Source organism: Euprymna scolopes, chromosome 13 (assembly GCF_053919585.1).
Source record: "Euprymna scolopes isolate OS-2025 chromosome 13, ASM5391958v1, whole genome shotgun sequence".
Lineage (NCBI taxonomy): Eukaryota > Metazoa > Mollusca > Cephalopoda > Sepiida > Sepiolidae > Euprymna > Euprymna scolopes.
The window spans coordinates 9731280-9750489 of NC_136494.1; the positions used below are offsets into that span (position 1 = coordinate 9731280).

General features: G+C 33.7%; 1 protein-coding gene across 8 annotated transcripts in view; it reads left to right on the forward strand.

Moving 5' to 3' along the window:
• The window catches only part of LOC145291938 (galactoside alpha-(1,2)-fucosyltransferase 2-like), a 172290-nt gene that overhangs the window by 97136 nt on the left and 55944 nt on the right, over positions 1-19210 (forward strand). The window contains exon 1 of one of the 8 annotated variants that reach the window (XM_080137856.1): positions 4892-5230. The exons of 6 other annotated variants lie outside the window; for them this stretch is intronic. The gene's annotated coding sequence lies outside the window, so the exon portion shown is untranslated. Of the gene's footprint in view, positions 1-4891; positions 5231-19210 lie in introns of those variants that run through there. One more of the 8 variants, XM_080137860.1, reaches the window with a different exon arrangement.

Consider the following 19210-nt stretch of genomic DNA (forward strand, 5'->3'; position numbering starts at 1 on the left):
GTGCTTCCAGTGACTCTGTCGAGAATGTCAGATAATAATTGTCTGTATTTTTGGGATGAGGTGTTTTCATTTATTGAGATTGTCGGACTGACTTCCTCATCTTGGTTGTTATAGTCACAACGTTTCGGCCGTTTTGCCCTCCGGCCTTCATCAGGTGTTTTGTATCGAACTGAGGAACCTTTTGTTAGGAATCCCGAACCCAACCCTTCATAATTATTACGGGGGTACCTTGTTCGGACTCCAGCTAGACTCTGGGGCATAGTTGCTGATTCTCTGTTTTGAATGTTACTTTTCAGGATTGAACTCAGCACCTTTGGGTAGCTGTAAACTTTGATACAACGTCTAGGACTACTCGGCCACATGTCACTAGGACATATGACCGAGTGGTCCTAGACGTTGTATCAAAGTTTACAGCTACCCAAAGGTGCTGAGTTCAATCCTGAACAAAGGCAGTGAAAAGAGCTCAGCTGGAGTCCGAACACGATACCCCCGTAATAATAATAAAGGGTTGGGTTCGAGACTCCTAACAAACGGTTCCCCAGTTCGATACAAAACACCCGATGAAGGCCGGAGGGTAAATATTTCTCCTCAAATGCCTATTAAATTAGCATTTGCCCGTCGCAAATTGATCGAACTATCGGTTTGTTTACAAACAAACAATTGGCTTCGCTTAATCGCTTAAATACGCGTCGGGTGAAAATGTATTCACAAAGTGCTCAATCCAACGAGGGTGGGGCTTATATATATATATATATATATATATATATATATATATATATATATATATATATATATGCACGTGCTAGGCATGGAAATACCATGTTGGTGTTTTAGGGCGCGGCTTAACTACGATTAGCGATGCACCGTTAGCCTTTTTTTTTATTACGACATACACTTAGAAGGACTGATAGAAAATCATATTCATTCTATCCGTCTCAAACATTTTCACCGACTGCGTGTTATCACCAGTTCTCAGAAATGTGGACTGTGCTAAACAAGCCTTCACAACTATAAATGAATCTTTGTGTGGTAGTTTTACAGCAACATCCAATTTTATTAATACCACGTAAACATCCGCAACAAGACTACTGGAGAAAGAGTGAGGGCGGTGGAGACATGTAACGAATATGCTAGCAATCTCAAGTCCCGCTCACTTGTTGATAGTTGTTCAATCAAAAACCAGTAAACAATTGTTTTGCTCGTGTCTCCAGTAGTGACAGAGCAATGATTTTTCGATACAGGACTGCTATCGTTTAACTGGGGAAGGATCGATAAAATAAACCTTAAAAATTGCTCACTTATTTGACATCCATGCAAGCCCACTGTAGACGTCTGGTTATCCAGTATGGCAGGCAAAAGACGAAACAATTTAGACCTCAATCTTGGAGCATGGAATATTCGCAGACTTTAGGATAAAAACAGAATCATCAAGAACACAAACACACTCGTTGCCTTTTCTAAAAAAAAAACTATTTGCTGCTTTGAGTGAAATTCGTTCAGCAGGATTCACCCAATTAGATGAAGTTAAGGGGGGGGGGTGATATACATTTTTCTGTTGAGGCAAAAGTTAAGAAGAACATCTTTAATCAGGTGTTGTCTGTACCAGCAAATCAGTTATTGCAAATTCTTTGCCATCACTTCACAAATTCATCTCGGATCGCATCATAACACTGATCTTGTTTTGTTTGCAGACCGCTAGCTGAACTTAAATGTCATTTCCGAACTGATCATTAAACTGTTAGACACTCATAGGTCGAAATCGACATGAAAGTCCATTATATATATATATATATATATATATATATATATATATATATATATATATATATATATATATGTTGGATGTGATAACTACTGGCTACACATATGCAAATATGTTTCAGTGACCACCCTGCCAGGGAAAATCACCTGATTAAGCCAAGAATATCCACGTGGATATTCTTGGCTTAATCAGGTGATTTTCCCTGGCAGAGTGGTCACTGAAAAATATTTGCATATGTGTAGCCATTAGTTATCACATCTAACATACTCATATTCCTCTGTCTAAACATTGAACATTCTTTGGTTGACACATTTTGGTTTTGTTTAAATAATACTACCAATAATATAAAATAATATATATATATATATATATATATATATATATATATATATATATATATATATCTTCTTTACTCCTATAAATTCGTTTTTCTTTTGTGCGCATTGATATTCATATTTAAAACCCTCTTTTCTATTTATTTAAAAAGAAAATGCAATTTTCTTATATATGGCTTGTGGAATTGCATTCACTAGCAAAATATCTAGCTAATTTGCATATTCTTTTAAACATTCATTTTTATTAATTCCCTATTATTTTTTTGGTTTCATATAAGATGATCATCTTTAGTTAACTATTACGTGTAATTATGTTCATGCAGATAAACTACTTGATTTATACCTGCATAATATTTGCGTTAAATGTTTACAGGGAACACAAAATTGTTTCCATATACATTATGTATACGTATATATTTTTGTTTAATCTATCTATCCATCTATCTATCTATCTATCTATCTATAAAAGTGAACGCTTTTTTTTTTTTTTTTTGCTAAACATACACCTCAGACACCCGGGCAACGCCGGGCTGAAATGCTAGTATATATATATATATATATATATATATATATATATATACTAGCATGGGTTCCTAGCGTAACCCGGATGTTTGGAGTTTGGTATAGTTCTCAAAGGTCAAATCGTTTTTCTTTAACCCCTTAACAGACAAATTTCTGGCCGAAAACCGATCACATAGGTTTTCCCAAGTCTCAATATATATCAAATTTCGACTCTGTAGACTAAAAATGTATAGCGTAGGGAAATGTACACACACACACACACACACACACACACACACACACACACACAAACGTTCACTTTTATAGATATACTAGTATGGGTGCCCGGCGTTGCCTGGGTGTTTGGAGGTGTATGCTGAGCAAAAAAAAAAAAAAGCGGTCAATTTGTTTAACTTTGACTCCTATTATGACTCCTTAACATATTGTTTTGGGCTCAAATCAATTTATTAAGTTAGACCGATGTCCAAGAAACTTATATCTAAAATTTCAAGTGTTTAAACCCAAAATTGCCTGAGGAGTTTGGTAGAGTTCTCAACGGTCAAATCGTTGAACTTTGACCCCTTAACAGACATGTGGAAAACTTAATTATCGTGAAAGCATTCATTTGGATGTTGATTGTAGCTTATAAATGTACGAAAAGATTTTTTTTCGTACATTTATAAGCTACAATCAGCATCCAAATGAATGCTTTCACGATAATTACGGTTTTCAAAAGGCGAACAATTAAAAGATACATCTTTACTTAAAAATTGCTAGGTTTATTTATGGTGTCTTTTACATATAAAACAACCCACCCAATACTTTTGCTGATGAGAGAAACTATATGTCAGAGTTATTGTCCGTGGTTTAATGTCTATCACAATAAAAACATCGTTTCCGAAACGATCGTACAAATTATTGACTTTGTTGTTGTTCCTTCTCATGAAAGAGATTTTTAATTTTCAATTCTAATTTGAATTTTAAATTATCAATCACATTACTATATATATATATATATATATATATATATATATATATATATATATATATATATATATATATATATATAATTAAATAATATCATCAGTTAATAACTAAATTAAAGAAATCCAAGAGTTATATTATTGATTCCTACCTGTTCTTTTTAATAAAAGGCATATGATGTCAAATATCGATGATATAATTCAAAGCTGCATGTAAAATAAAGCGCGATGATTAATAGTCTAAATCAATCATAGCTTAATATATGATTTGGGGATATTTCAAAAGTTAAAACACGTTAATTAGGTTTTCAAATATTTTAAATATTGCCTGAGAACAGTAATCCAGCCATGCTACTATCCATATTTTCATGGAAATCACTCCAGACAGTGTATGAAGCTATTTGATGTAAACATCAAATGGCTCTATGCCTTGTCTGGAGTCATTTTCATTTAATAAAAAAAAACTTTAATTTTTTTTGAAAATGTCTGCTATGACTTGACTTATTCTTTATCAAGTCTTTCCAGAAGTTTGAATTATGTTATTTTTAAAATCTATTTTTTAACCGACTAGTGTGATCAAATATACAAATCGTTGGGGTTTTTTATCACTAGGAAAACCGTCTACCCAAACATTGCTGTGATGGTTCGCTTTGAAATGACGATCAAACAGGACTTACTGCCGTCAAATTATTTGTCACTCCACGACGTGCCAGTCCTTTGATAAATAAAGTATATCAGTATTATTTGAAATTAAGCAAGGCAGCAAACATGACATCTCGTTAGACATATATAGACGTTTGTCTAGAGTATTTGCACGAAGAGAAGCCGACTCGTTTAAGTGGAAAAGAAATAAAGTCACTGCGTTTAGCAGTGGTCGTGATATTTTAAACTTAAAAATGACGATCCAAGCGATGAGCGGACGGACCAGTCCTCACACAGACACGGATAGACGCATCTAAAAAATGATATTCTAAAGGTAGATATGATAGTCCAAGCAAAAATAATATGCAACGGAGAAACAATAGTTTGTGAATTTTACCTTTTTTTGTTTTAAATCTATAATCTCTCCTTTCCCCACCACAGTTCGGATTATCGTTCTTGCTTTTATTTATAGAAATTGCCACAGACAAGGCATGGAACCGCTTGATTCTGAAGCGGTAGGAAGATCTGGTCATTTTCCTGCAAACTTAGCAACAGATTTGATGAAAGTGTTCAATCTCAGATGTGAAATGAAGGCCAATCCTAGAATTTTTTTTTTTTTTAGTGAAAACTGCTTTACTAAACCGGGAAAAGATTAGAAGGGATCGACTGAGATATATATAAAAAAAATAATAATTGGCAACAATTTTAAACCAACTATGCATAGTTAATGTTTATGGTCACTACCATTATCAACGGAAGTTATAAGGAGGGGTAGGCTATATTTAATCCAAATTAGGACATGGGAAACCAACAATGCGTATCGCCGTTTCGAATTAATTGTGGAACCGTCAGAGTTGTTTGCTTGTCAGGACTATAGAGCAGTTATTTTCATGGCTTTTTTTTATTCTCGACAACATATCAAAGATGAAAAGGACATTTTTCTCTTCAACAACGGATAAAATGGTGTCGTACAGTTTTACTACTCAACGGGTGTGTCGTCACACAGTGTATGTATTCCGGTTTTATTTTAGGTCTTTTTATGCCGTAATTCATTAAAAAGATCATGATTTATAACGCTTTCATTTGTCTGTCCGTTTGTTTGTCTGCCTGTATGAATGTTTGTTTGCATGTTTGTTCGATTCTTTGCCTGTTGTTTGTTGGTCTGTTTGCCACCATTTCGTTTTTTTTGTTTTTTTTTGTTTACTGTTTTATCTCAATAAAGTTAAAATATGTTATACGTCTGTTTGTCAGTTTGTCTATTAATCTCTGTCTATCTGTTTGTTTCTGTGTGTTTTTGTCTGCTTGTTTTATTGTTTCTTGCTCTGCGTCCATCTGTATGCGATATTCCAATCTTTTACCTAGACAAAATTCTTTATTTCTGTAAATATATATATGAAACATTAAAAAAAATTGAAAATCGTCACTTAAACAGAATGTCTGTTTGTATTTTTGTTTTTATGTGTTTTTGTCTGTTTGGTTATTTTTCTCTTCTCTCTCTCTCTCTCTCTCTCTCTCTCTCTTTCTCTGTTCGTCTGTTTGTAATATTCCAATCTTTCACAAATGCAATATTGTTTGTTTATTTTTGCAAATACATCCTTAACTACACGCGAATTCATTTTGTTATCGTAAAATGTTTTATGGAACCAAGAATAAGTATTTCTAATATGAATATCTGAAACCGAGAAAATATTTCACTTTCTGTTTTGCAAAGAAAATTTTCTAAATGCCGACAACACTTTTTCTTTATCCGTTTATTTATTTTTATTTATTTATTTTTATTTATTTATTTTTATTTATTTATTTATTTATTTTTATTTATTTATTTTTATTTATTTATTTTTATTTATTTATTGTTATTTATTTATTTATTTATTTTAAACTTATTCGTTTGAACTTTGTGAAAATGACACATTGCATCCATTGACATTTACGCATAGAAATTTTTGTCATTGATATATTTGCCAACGTAACATTACACGTGTATTTGTTAAAAATGAAAAAAAAAGCGTACGTCAATATTATTACATATATTTAGCAAAACGCATTCTTTGTTTTTTTTTTTTGTTTTATATATCGGCTGTATATTATAATTCTAATTATATGCATACGTATATATGGGCGAGGAGAATGCTATTGTCACTGAGGCTATGGGGTAGAGGAATGTATCTGTATTGTTAGTAAGATTGTTGATTGTATATACAAATTTGATTGAGACTTTTAGCTAACATTGTATCATAGGCACCGCCAAACCTGGGGGGGGGCAGATAAGTACTTTTTGACGGACCGTCTTTTTAAAAATCTACCAAAAATCAGGTAATTATCCGATCAATACGAAATTTTCAGCGATTATTAGGAGAAGAATGAACTTTATAACAGTGTACTTATTTTTCATAAACGATATATATATATATATATATATATATATATATATATTGCTTACAACCCCCCCCTTGTTTTGAGAGGGTACAAATATGCTTAAAATAATCATCTTAAACTGAACACAACATATTGTGTTGTTGTAAGGGACAGAATTATAGATAAAAAAAATGTTTGCATACCTTATTTTGACGTCTGAATATCAGAACTTCGATTGTGTTTAATTATCCCGCTTTTGAGTTTTTGAAGTGTGAAATTCGGTGAATATGTTAAGTAAAATAATTAATTTAAGTTAAGCAAAACAAAATTTTTTTTTTTAATATTTATACGAAGAAAGCCATTTTAAAATCTTTGATAATAAATTAACAATTTTTTTTAGCGAGCCGAATAATGCATGACCATTATCAAACAGGACATGCTTTGAAGAATCGATACAAAAAAAAATTCGATAAATATTGTGCCATTTGTTTTAAAAATAGCATCATTTTTTCGATCCCGTTTGAAAACGTTTGCCGCCTTTCGACTACGGTGAACCAAACGCGCTGAAATATTTTTTGTATTCTGCTTTAAATTGCCCCCTCCCCATTTTGGGGAGCCTGGCCCCCACACACATACACATTAAAAACCAAACTCATACAAATGGTCACCCATCTGGTACTGGCCAGCCTCGGCGTTAATAATACATTGAAATTTTCGTCACTGAAAAATAAGTTTTTTTTGGCCTGTTTGGTCTTCCATAGTTTGCTTTTTATTAAACACAAACGTAAACATTGTCGATCTAGACTCTAGATCGACGCGAAGTAACTGGTTGCCTATATGAATAAGTGGAATTATTTGAAATCCAGGTACTTATATTATAATATTTTTGCATATTCTCATAGAAAATCATCTTAAATCTTAGTTAGATAAAAAATAAATTAATTAATTAGTTCAAAAACCTTCTTTTTTTTTTAAATATTTATGTACGTTTTTTGTGCAGGACAAAAAAATGTCAATTGTTAACTTTTTGGGAAAATTTAACATTTAAAATTTAATTAAAAATAGTAGAAAAAGTTTTACATTATTCTGTTTTCTATATGATAAAATTCAGGGTTTTATCTTTCTGGAAAAAGAAGTTACTCAGAAATAATGGATTTTAATAAATGTAATTTCGTTTTAAAAAACAACAACAACTTGATTTTTCGGCCATTTTTGGCGGTGCCTATATCATTAACATTGGACGTGAATAGCTATTGTTTTCTTCGTGTAAAAATTAATTAAGTATATATATATATATATATATATATATATATATATATATGTATATATATGTGTGTGTATGTTTGTGTTTATATGTATATATACATATATATAAACATATGTATATAAACATATGTGTATATAAACATCTTTTATTTATATACATATATGTATATAAATATATTTTTGTAAAAAAGCACACGTCAATATTATTATACTAAGCAAAACGCATTCCTTGTTTTTTTTTTGTTTTGTATATCGGCTGTATATTATAATTCTGATTATATGTGAGGAGAATTCTATTGTCACTGAAGCTATGGGGAAGAGGAATGGGTACTCATGCACTTATTGATCCGTGCTGAAATAATAACGTTATTATTTTTAAAAGCCATTCTTAACATGGGGAGGGAATCTTTGATCTACAGACTTGAAATTTATTCATACATGTGGAAAACTTTTTAATAAGTTTTCATTCGGAAAAAAAGGGCTGCTAAGGACGTAAAATTGAAAATTTTGTACATGGGGGGGGGGTCATCGGATCTGCTTGTCAACTGTTTCACGAATGCGCATGCCTGACCAGTTCACATGACAGATTCTTTATATTAAGAATAAATAAATTTAAAAAATACTTCCTAAAGGATATGTCAAACTGGCATAATGGTTATCGTACTTGACTAACTGTCTTTAGGTTTGGATTTCGATTTCAGCTCGAGTATTTTCTTTTTACTAAGAAGAAGTGAACTCTTCAGAAAAACATAATACTCGTTTGCACATGTTTCAGTGTCTTTCGTTTTTTTTCCCTTCATTCATTTTTAAGAAATTAACACTACGTTTAATACCTACAGTATTTCTGTTTATAATAAATAAGAAATCAGCATTAGTTAAAATATAATATTTATGCATATTTTAGGACTGGACAACGTCGGGTAGCCTGCTAGTAACATATAAACGAATAACACAAGGTTTAACGTATAGATAGTTCAAAAGTGCAATTCTAGAGCTATGCATATTACTAACGTTTACAAGGAACATGAACTGGAATAGAGACATTGAGAGCATTGCCAAGGCTGCTGCGAAGAAGATGGGCATAAGATCCTTTTACTCCAATAGTTTCTTCCCCAGAACCGCAAGACTCTGGAATTCCATTCCAGGTCCCTGCTTCCCCAACAGTACTGACGTGCAGAAGTTTAAGTGTAACGTGAACCGACACCTTGCTGCCCAAATCCCTACATAGTACCCCAGTAGTTGTTGCCCCTGATAGTAGCCCCCTACACCAAAGTGGCAATTTGCCTTGTTTGGGGTGAAAATGTAATAAAAAAAAAACTAACGTTTACAAGGAACATGAACTGGAATAGAGACATTGAGAGCATTGCCAAGGCTGCTGCGAAGAAGGTGGGCTTTCTCTACCGTGCTAGAAAGCTACTTACGCCTGAAAGTATTCTGTATTTCTATAAGGCCACTATTCGTCCGTGTATGGAGTACTGTTATCATATTTGGGCTGGGGGATCTGCTACTAGTCTCTTACTCCTGGACAGTGTTAAAAAGAGAATCACCAATCTGACAAGTCCTGAACTTTCATCTAAGCTTCAGCCTCTGTCCCATCGATGAAATGTTGCATCCCTCTGCCTGTTCTACAAGTACTTTAATGGTGAATGCAGGTTTCTTGTTTATTTACAAATAGGAATACCGCAGGTGTTAAACGTAATGTTAAATTTCTTTTAAAAAGATGAAGAAAAAAAACGAGTAGCAACTGAGAGATGTGCATGCGATTTGCACAGATCACTTCTTGTAAATAAAAAAAGTATTCGAGTATTAAGACTTAAACAAAAATCTAAAGACAGAGGGTCAAGTTGGATAACCATTACACCAGCTTGTAATGACTTACAAAGAGTGCTGTCAAATCAACTCACAAGTAACATAATGAAGCTGTCACGTTTCACGACTACGCATGCGCAGTCATGAAACAGTTGATATTTTTAAATTTTGATCCCTACTCTAAATCCCTAATTTTAAGTCGGTTTGATCCCTACACTAAATCCCTAATTTTAAGTCGGTTTGATCCCTACACTAAATCCCTAATTTTAAGTCGGTTTGATCCCTACACTAAATCCCTAATTTTAAGTCTGTTGATCCAAAATTCGTTGAATATATAGGTTGGGAAGTATTCTCACACACACATTCTCACTTTTATAGATTTTGTCGGGATTATTTCACCAACAAGAAGAGGGGGGGGTAAGAAAAGGAAGTAATGGCTTGCAACGAAATGGTGACGTTGATTACAAGCAGTCTTTTCTTTCCTTGTAAAGGTAACAATTAACTGGTAACGTTTGCCGAATAACAGTAACGTGGTAATCAGTCTAAGAAACGCCAACCGACTAGCAAGCTAGGTAACTAGCTTCTTAACTAATCACTAACCCGTAGTGAGACAACTCCTTTTATACATCCTAACTCTCAGTGGCGAGAATTCCAACGTGATTTCCAACGAGATTATAATGTCTATTTAACTTAGTAGGAAATAGACACCCAGTTTCTCCGTAATGGCAAAACAGCAGTTCAGTGTCTTTTCTTCCCTCCGGTAAGTCAAATCAATTTCAATTCTTACAATATATAGATTTTTAAAATAATTACAGCGTTTGTCTCAGTAAATCAACTGTCAGTATTTAATTAATTTTAGTCGCTAGACATGTTTTATTATCCTCAGATGTAAGACTTAGTAGTTTTATAGGCACATGTCACGTCTACATAATTACTTGTTTAAATTTTACGATGTTTAAACTTCCGGTTATTTTTACGGGTAATTGTTTGACATGGTTTTAGATTATTATGCTTTTTTTTTGTTTACAATATTTTTTTTCTTAACTTAGTAATAGTTAGTAATATTTTTTAACATTTTAACTTCAGAAAACTTTATTTTTTCTTTTAACATTATAAAAATGGTGGACAAATGGTGGGATCTTTCTATCGACCCAGTAGATATTTCACTACTGATGCAATTCTCTATTTATATAAGAGCCAGGTACGTCCAAGGATGGAATACTGTTGCCATATCTGGGCAGGAGCTGCTAGAAAAGACTTGTCCTGTCTTGATGAAGTTCAAAATAGACTTCTTAGCCTTGTAGATGTCCTTTTCTCTTCCCTGCAACCTTTGTCTCACAGAAGAGATGTTGTGAGTTTGTCTCTGCTGTATCGTTATTTTCATGGAAAGTGTTCGACTGAGCTATGGTCCCCTTCGCCAAACTTTCACAAGAAACACTCGTCTAGCTGAAAACACTATCAATAATTCCCCCCACTCATTATCTGTGCCTAAACCTAAACGTAGATTCCATGAACAAAGCTTCTTTCTTTGAACTGCACGCCTGTGGAATTGTCTTCCGTTTTCCTGCTTTCCAACTGACTACAATATGGTTGTCTTCAAGTCCAACGTAAACAAGTTTCTGATGAGCCGTTCCACTTGTTAACAAATTTACCGAATCTCCATTACTAACGATTACTATAGTGTCTACTGTACACGCTTTAACCCTTATCCTCTAGTGGCCTCTTGGCCTTGATGAGTGGTGATGCCTATGTAAAAAACAAATTAATTTCCAAATACCGTACATTTCGGTGTATAAGACGATCCTTAAAGTAAAAAATAAATCATCTTTAAAAACCAATATTTCATAAGATACTGAGTGTTGCAATTTCTAGTCTAGGCTAAACAAACATGGTTTCGTGATTTAGCAGTCGTCTTATACAACTGATATATAATAAATTTATTAATATTTGCTCCAATTTTGTACCTCGTCTTATCTGACGGTCGCCTTATACACCGAAAGATACGGCATTTGCAACGCTTTTAACGCAGGTAACATTTCTATAATCATGATCAATTTATTAGTTTACAGATGTAAATACATATGCACATACATACATACTTAACGTTTTATATATATATATATATATATTAAAAATGCAGAAATCTAGAATCAACAATATTGACCATCAAACGAGTAATAATCTTGCAAGTCGCCTTACTGAACAATGGTTTGTGATGGAAGCTAGTGTTCCTAATACATTTCTATGCTTCTTCTAGGTGGCGCTGCCAGTCGGTATCTATGGCCTTTTTAGTTTGTAAGAAAGAAGGGTTCGGATCAGTGGCGTAGCATCAGTTTTTGCCGCCCGGGGCGGTCGGAAAATTTGGCGCCCCCCCCCTTCCGCTGGCATATAATTACCTGTTTTCTGGCATATAATTACCTGTTCCTCCTGCTGGCATATAATTACATGCTTTGCCTTCTCCGCTAGCATATGATTCCCGATTTTGCCCCCTCCCACTGGCATATGATTACCTGTTTTGCCGCCTCCCCGCCTATTGCTGGCATATGACAACCTGTTAAACCCTTCAAAATTGCAAAAAGCCCTCAAAATATTTATTTTCATTGAACTAATGTTTACACAATTCCCCTTTTTATAAATTTTAATTTAATTTAACAATTTCTTTTCAATAAGTTGAATAATAATAAGTATGTAAACATTAATCTGAAAGGAATTATATAAACGTTTATATGAAACAAAATAAACTAAATATTTTTTCAAAACAAAAACGTATAATTCAAATTATAAAAAATGTTAAATAAAATTAATTGGCTACACAAACAAATATAATAATAAATTTAAATGAAAATGTTATGAAATGATGAAATCATTTTTATTTACTTTTTTGTTTTTGTTAAAGTCCGAATTTTCGCCAAATAACATGGCTGTATCAAAGAAAGGAAAGTCCGATGTAGTTTTATTTTCTTTTTCTTTTTTTCATAATGGTATTGTTAAGTAGTCGAGCCTCTCAAAGAGAAAAAAAAACGTCTTGTATCGACGCTTTGTAAAATTCTTGTGTGCAATTGTTTGGTTTAAGCGCAAAATTTAAGAAATGGAAAGTCACACATTTTAGAAAAGATTTTTTTATAAATTTAAATGAGAACATTTGAAAACATGAAAGATTAGGAAATGATAAAATCATTTTTTTACTCTTTTATTGTTGTTATTTCCGAATTTTCACAAAAGGCATGGCTTTATCAAGGACAGGATAGTCCGATGTACTTGATTTTTCGTCATAATTAAGAGGTCGAGCCTCCCGAAGGGAAAAAAACGTTTTGTATCCGTTCTTTTTGAAATCCGTGTGTATAATCGCTCGCTTTAAGCGCGAAATTTAAGAAATTTGTTGTTGTTAATAATGTTTCAATCTTTTATAAAAAAAATTGATTAAAAAAAGTTTGTAAATGTATTTATGATTTGAAAATAACACTATAAATTTATTTTTTATGAAAAAACAATCTCAGGCATCAAGTCGGTTGAAAATTTACAAACATACTTTTCGCGCTTTTTTGTCGGCAAAGTTATCAATAACTCTATCAAAATTCACTCTACCGATAAGTTCCCTCTCTATGGAGAGGATTGCCAAGTCTGTAAGCCTTACCTGACTCATTTTTGATCGAAAGTAGTTTTTTTATGAGTTTCAGATTCGAGAAAGAGCGCTCAAAGCTGGCACGCTAATAGCTCTGGTAAGGAAAATGCGCAGCAAGATCACAATATTAGGGATGGAATCCCGAAGGTGGTATCTCTCTATAAAGTTAAAAAGTTCAAGAGGTCCATCAGTTTTGTCTTTTCCTGAAGCTTTCACAAAATACAGTAATCTCTTCCTTTCGGCAAAGAATTTATCTTTTTCTATATGTTCGTCAACTTCACCAAGCTGACAATCATATTTATCATCCAACATATTTAACGGTGTAAGAAAAGCGTATTTACTTGCAAGATTGTGAACTTGTGGAAATCTGCAAGATATTTCTTTAGTCAACCTGTCTATGACAGACAGCATTTCTCGTCTCAACTCAGTATTAAACTCCAGTGCTGCGTCAATCAATCGTCCACCACCCATTAGTTTTTCTTTGCGGATACGATGCTCCATGCCTATCCCCATTTTTTTAATTACATTTTCACCCCAAACAAGGCACATTGCCACTTTGGTGTAGGGACTACTATCAGGGGCAGCAACTACTGGGGCACTATGTTGGAATTTGGGCAGCAAGATGTCGGTTCACGTTACACTTGAACTTCTGCATGTCAGTACAGTTAGGGAAGCAGGAACCTGGAATTCCAGAGTCTAGCGGTTCTGGGGAAGAAACTACTGGAGTAGAAAGATCTTTTACATCTAGGGATCTCTACTGTGTGTGGGGTGGGATTTAGCTGCCTGTCGGTTTGTCGAGGGTGTCTATGTCGTGGGGGCACAAGTGTCCGCAGTTCGTCAGAGCATTCACCATTAAAATACTTGTAGAACAGGCAGAGGGATGCAACATTTCGTCGATGGGATAGAGGCTGAAGCTTAGATGCCAGTTTATGGTCTATCAGATTGGCGACTCTCTTTTGAACCTTGTCTAGGAGTGAGAGACTAGTAGCAGATGCACCAGCCCAAATGTGACAACAATACTCCATACATGGGCGAATGGTGGCCTTATAGAGGTACAGGATACTTTCAGAGCAGAGTTTTTTTTCCTCATCTATTGCAGTGCCCACCATATTTCTCTATTCTGAAGAAGGCAACACCTCAACGTCGTCTGCCTGACAGAACTTTGTTGCAGATCCAGCCCCTTTTATTGAAGATACTTTTGGGTATCATTGATTTATGGAAGAATAATTTTTCAAAAGCTCAGAAATAAAAGAAACGGTAACGACAATACCGATTTCACAATTAAAGATGCATCTGATCTTGCGGTTGCATTTTCTCCTTCTACTGTGAGCTGTTGCAGAGCAATGACGACTTCCAATAATTTTTTACCACATCATTAACAGCATCTGCTCGACTACTCCATCTAGTTTCCATACTTAGACCGTCCCAGCGATGTGTAGATGCAGAAAAGAACGAGAATAACCGGTCCAGTATGCCAAAAAATGTAACAGAGTGAACTGATACAGAACCGGCATGTACACAAGCCAGTTAGTTGTTAGTGCATGGAACACATTATTAGTATGGCACAATTGTTAGTGCATGGCACAAATAGAGCTTTTGGGTTAATTTCGGAGATTCGTTTCTGCACACCCGATCGGTGGCGTACCATAATAGCGGCATCATCAAATGCCTGGTCAATACAGTCACCTATCTGAATTCCATCGTTATCCAGTTCTCTAAAACTCATTTTATAAATGTCATCCGCGCTTTTACCTTTTGATTCGATGGAACGAAGAAACGACTCCTCCACTGTCACTTTATTTCCATCAATTTTTACGTAGCGCAACACCTCACTCATCTGGTCCTTGTGAGATACATCAAGAGTGCTATCAAAAATTATGCAAAAATATTTGCTTTCTTCGATCTGATTGATGATTCTGTTTCTCACCTGCTTTGCCAAAATGCTCACAAATTCGATTTTCTTTCCCAGGTTAACTTTTATCAAATGTTCACGGAGCACAGGGTCATACTTGGCCAATAAATTTACCAATTGTAAAAAAAATTCCCTTTGTTTTCTTGATCTCTTTCATCATTATGGATGTCTTCCCGGTGACCTCGTAGTGTCAGATTCCGCTTGGCGAGAAACCTGATGATGTCCGGCAATCTAGCTAGAATTTCCCGCCACTTCTTAGTTTCCTTCTCAATAAGAAGTTGCGCTACTTTATCAACTATTTTTCTTTCAGCAAGTTGGATCTCTAGATCCTTCCAGTTGAGAAATACTTGAGCAATATTAATTGGACGTAAAATGATTTTTCATTTCAGAGACATCGTAGTATTTTAGAACACTAACCAAACATTATTATTTTACTTATGGAAATAAACTTTGTAAGCTTTGGGGTGGGGGGGTCTAAGCGATTACGCATAGTTTTACAACCTTGCCAGTCAGCCCCGGCTTAGCGAACATTTCTACAATGTTAGAGTAGCCTGTAAATTATGATTATTCATCATCTTAAGTTAAATTAATATAATTTTAGCAAGGTATGAAAATAAAGCAACTACGGAATAAATGACAATTGAAGATAGAGTTAAGACCATTCTTAAAGACGATATAGTTTTAAATAGGATTCAAGTACCTCTCACAGGAATATACATATTTTAAAGTATTTACTCTTGCTTGAAAGCAAGTAAGTTGATTAATCGAAGTTAGGTACGCGTTTTAAGGAGATTTTTCTTGAATTATCTTTTACAATTATTATATTAATAAAAAAAGTAAAAAATGAAAATTCTTATTTCCAGAATTAATTTATCATAAGAAATTTCGGTTTAATCATAAATACGTCAGTGATTATAACATTTTTTAATAGTTTGAAAAAAATCAATTACTCTGTGATTGTCCGAAACTTGAAAGAAATTCGGCAGTATTTAAACTATCAAACAGAAAGCCACTTAAATAGTATTTGAGGTGTAGCCCTTAGTTCTCATTAAATTATATTTCGTGATATGACGACAATAAAATCTTTTTACCGTCGATTTTTATTCCGTACTTGCTTAATGTTTCTACGATACCAAAATTACGTAATTTTCTGTTGCTTATTTTCCGTTGTATCATTTAATTATCAGTGATGTTTGAAAATATTTTTCTTGACAAAAATATTTTGTTTCATTTTTCAACATTTTCTGGAACATGTAAATGAACTGCTCTCTTTGAAAGGTAACCTAGAGAATTTATGCACATTTTTAAAAATCTGTTTACAAATAAAATAAATTTACATCGTATTTTGATGTTATTATCATTTTAGTTTTAGTGATAATTTAAAAACAATAAATATTTATCATTAGTACCAATAATGAAAAATTAAATTAAAAATTTAAAACAATCGGTTTTGGAATCGTTTATTAGGGACACATTTTTCCGATTCTGATAGCTCTAAAAGTTCCGATTTTTTACGACCTTTTCAGTATAAAATTTCAAATTTTTTGTTAACTTTTATTTATTTATTTATTATGTTCTATTTCTATCCTCAGATAATGCTGCTCCCTGGTATGTGCTGTTCGTAAAATGCGGACACATTTTTCGGATTCTAATACCTCCAAAAGTTCCGATTAAAAAAAAAACTTTTGGTATAAAATTTAAGATATTTTTTTAGCTTTTATTTATTTTTTATATATTTTTCTATTTTCTATTTTTACCCTGTCAAAATGCCGCATCTGACATGGGCCGGTCGTACAATAGGGAGACATTTTTTCCGATACCGATACCTCCAAGAATTCCGATTTTTTTCAACCTTTTCGACATTAAATTTCAAATTTTTTGTTACTTATTTTTATTTATTTTTTCTATTTTCTATTTGTAACCTCTCGAAATGCTGCGCCCTGACATGTGCCGCTTGTACAATAGGGGCACATTTTTCGGATTCCAATATCTCTAAAAGTTTAATTTTTTAAAAAAACTTTTGAGCATAAAATTTAAGATATTTTGTTACCTTTTATTTACTTTTTATTTTATTTTTTCACTCCGTCAAAATGCCGCCCCTGTGATATGGGCCGCTCGTAAAATAGGGACACATTTCTCTGATTCCAATACCTCCAACAATTCTGATTTTTTCCAACCTTTTCGGTAAAAAAATTCAAATTTTTGTTAGCTTTTATTTATTTTTATTTATTTTTTTATTTTCTATTTTCACCCCCTAAAAATGCAGCCCCTGGCATGGGCCACTGGTAAAATAGGGACACATTTTTCTGATTCCAATACCTCCAAAAGTTCCGATTTTTTTTTTACAACCTTTTCGGTAAAAAAATCTGATCTTTTTGGTATTTTTTAAAAAATTTTAATTTTTTATGTTTAACCTCTGAAAATGCCGCCCCTAATGTGTGCCGCTCATAAAATAGGGACACATTTTTCTGATTCCGATATCTCTAAAAGTCCCGATGTTTTACAACCTTTTCGGCATAAAACTTTAGATTTTTTGTTGGCTTTCATTTATTTTTTATTATACCCTCTCAAAATGCCGCCCCCTGGAACGTGCTGCCCAGGTCAGACCGACCACCCACCCCGCCCCGCCCTTGCTACGCCACTGACTCGGATGTATTCATATGCATTACATCAATTTTTAAATTAATGATCCAATTGGGTTCAACATTTAACACATACAATTTAAAGCTTAGTAATGAATGACTGTCATATTGATTTTTTTTTTATTAATGGCCCTATCTGTCAAGTCTGGAACTTACTGACATATCTGCTTTCTCAGAAAGATTTCTGAATTCGACAAGGTACACCCGAAAAAGGTCGGAGGTTAGATCGACCGAAACGTTGTGCAAATAACACTCTAGATGAAAACAGTCCTCCGAATAATCCAACTAATATGAATTTCAAATGTGTTGAACATTAGTAAAACAGGAAAGACACGCCTTATTTTTTTATGAACTAAATGACTAAAAAAAGAAAAAAATTCTAATAATTTTTATTGGATAATTTATATTATTATATATTATTAATGCATTACATCATTTTGTAAACTAATGATCCAATTGGGTTCAACATTTGACACATACAATTTAAAGCTTAGTAATGAATGACTAACATATTGATTTTTTTTTTATTAATGGCCCTATCTGTCATGTCTGGCACTTATTGACTGATGCTTTTTTTTTATTGCGTACAACACAATTAAACGCTGTTTCTTTTTTTATATTTTGTTTTTACTCAGTTCTTGAAAAGGTGTGAGGATTTGAAACGTAGGTAGCGCATGCGTGAATGTCATTTAAGGTATAGAATAGACGTATTTTATACGCCGGTGTCAATTATATTTCTCATCGTTTGAGTTAAGGATTGATAATTCGTATTATTTGAATTTTACAGACTGATACAGGGTGCAACGATAAAATTGTCGCCAAAGAAAAGACATTATTCGATTTCCGTTTGATGAAAACCGTTTTTATTTATTTATTTATTTATTAATTTTTGCAGACCATCTACTAGTTTGCAAGTTGTGTATAAATCCCAAGAGCGATATGAGCCTTCTATTATGTCTGAAAGTGACACAATTTTCAGCGAGCGAGATCGTACATGCGCCGCTGAGAATTCATGTTCTCTACCGATTAAAGTTATAATAACAGGACCATTACCAGCACCCTCAAAATGCAAATCCGGACAGTCCAGCATTTGAGGGCACAGCCCAACAAAGTTTTCGAGCACGTTTATAGTCTTTGGTGTGATTTTAAGTGAGGGCCACATCATGCCACCTCACATTTTCGAAGTCAGCTTGAAAGTCAACACCAAAATGTACCTAGATGTGCTGAAGAGTGTAATAAGAGCCTTGGTGTGACAGCAGGAATCAGCGCCGGCCCACAAGTCCAAATAGACCCAGGCTTGGATTCAGAAGTAGTGCTACGACTTTGTACCCTTCTCTAACTGACCCCCTCCTCCCTCAACCTGAACCCGCTGGACTACTTT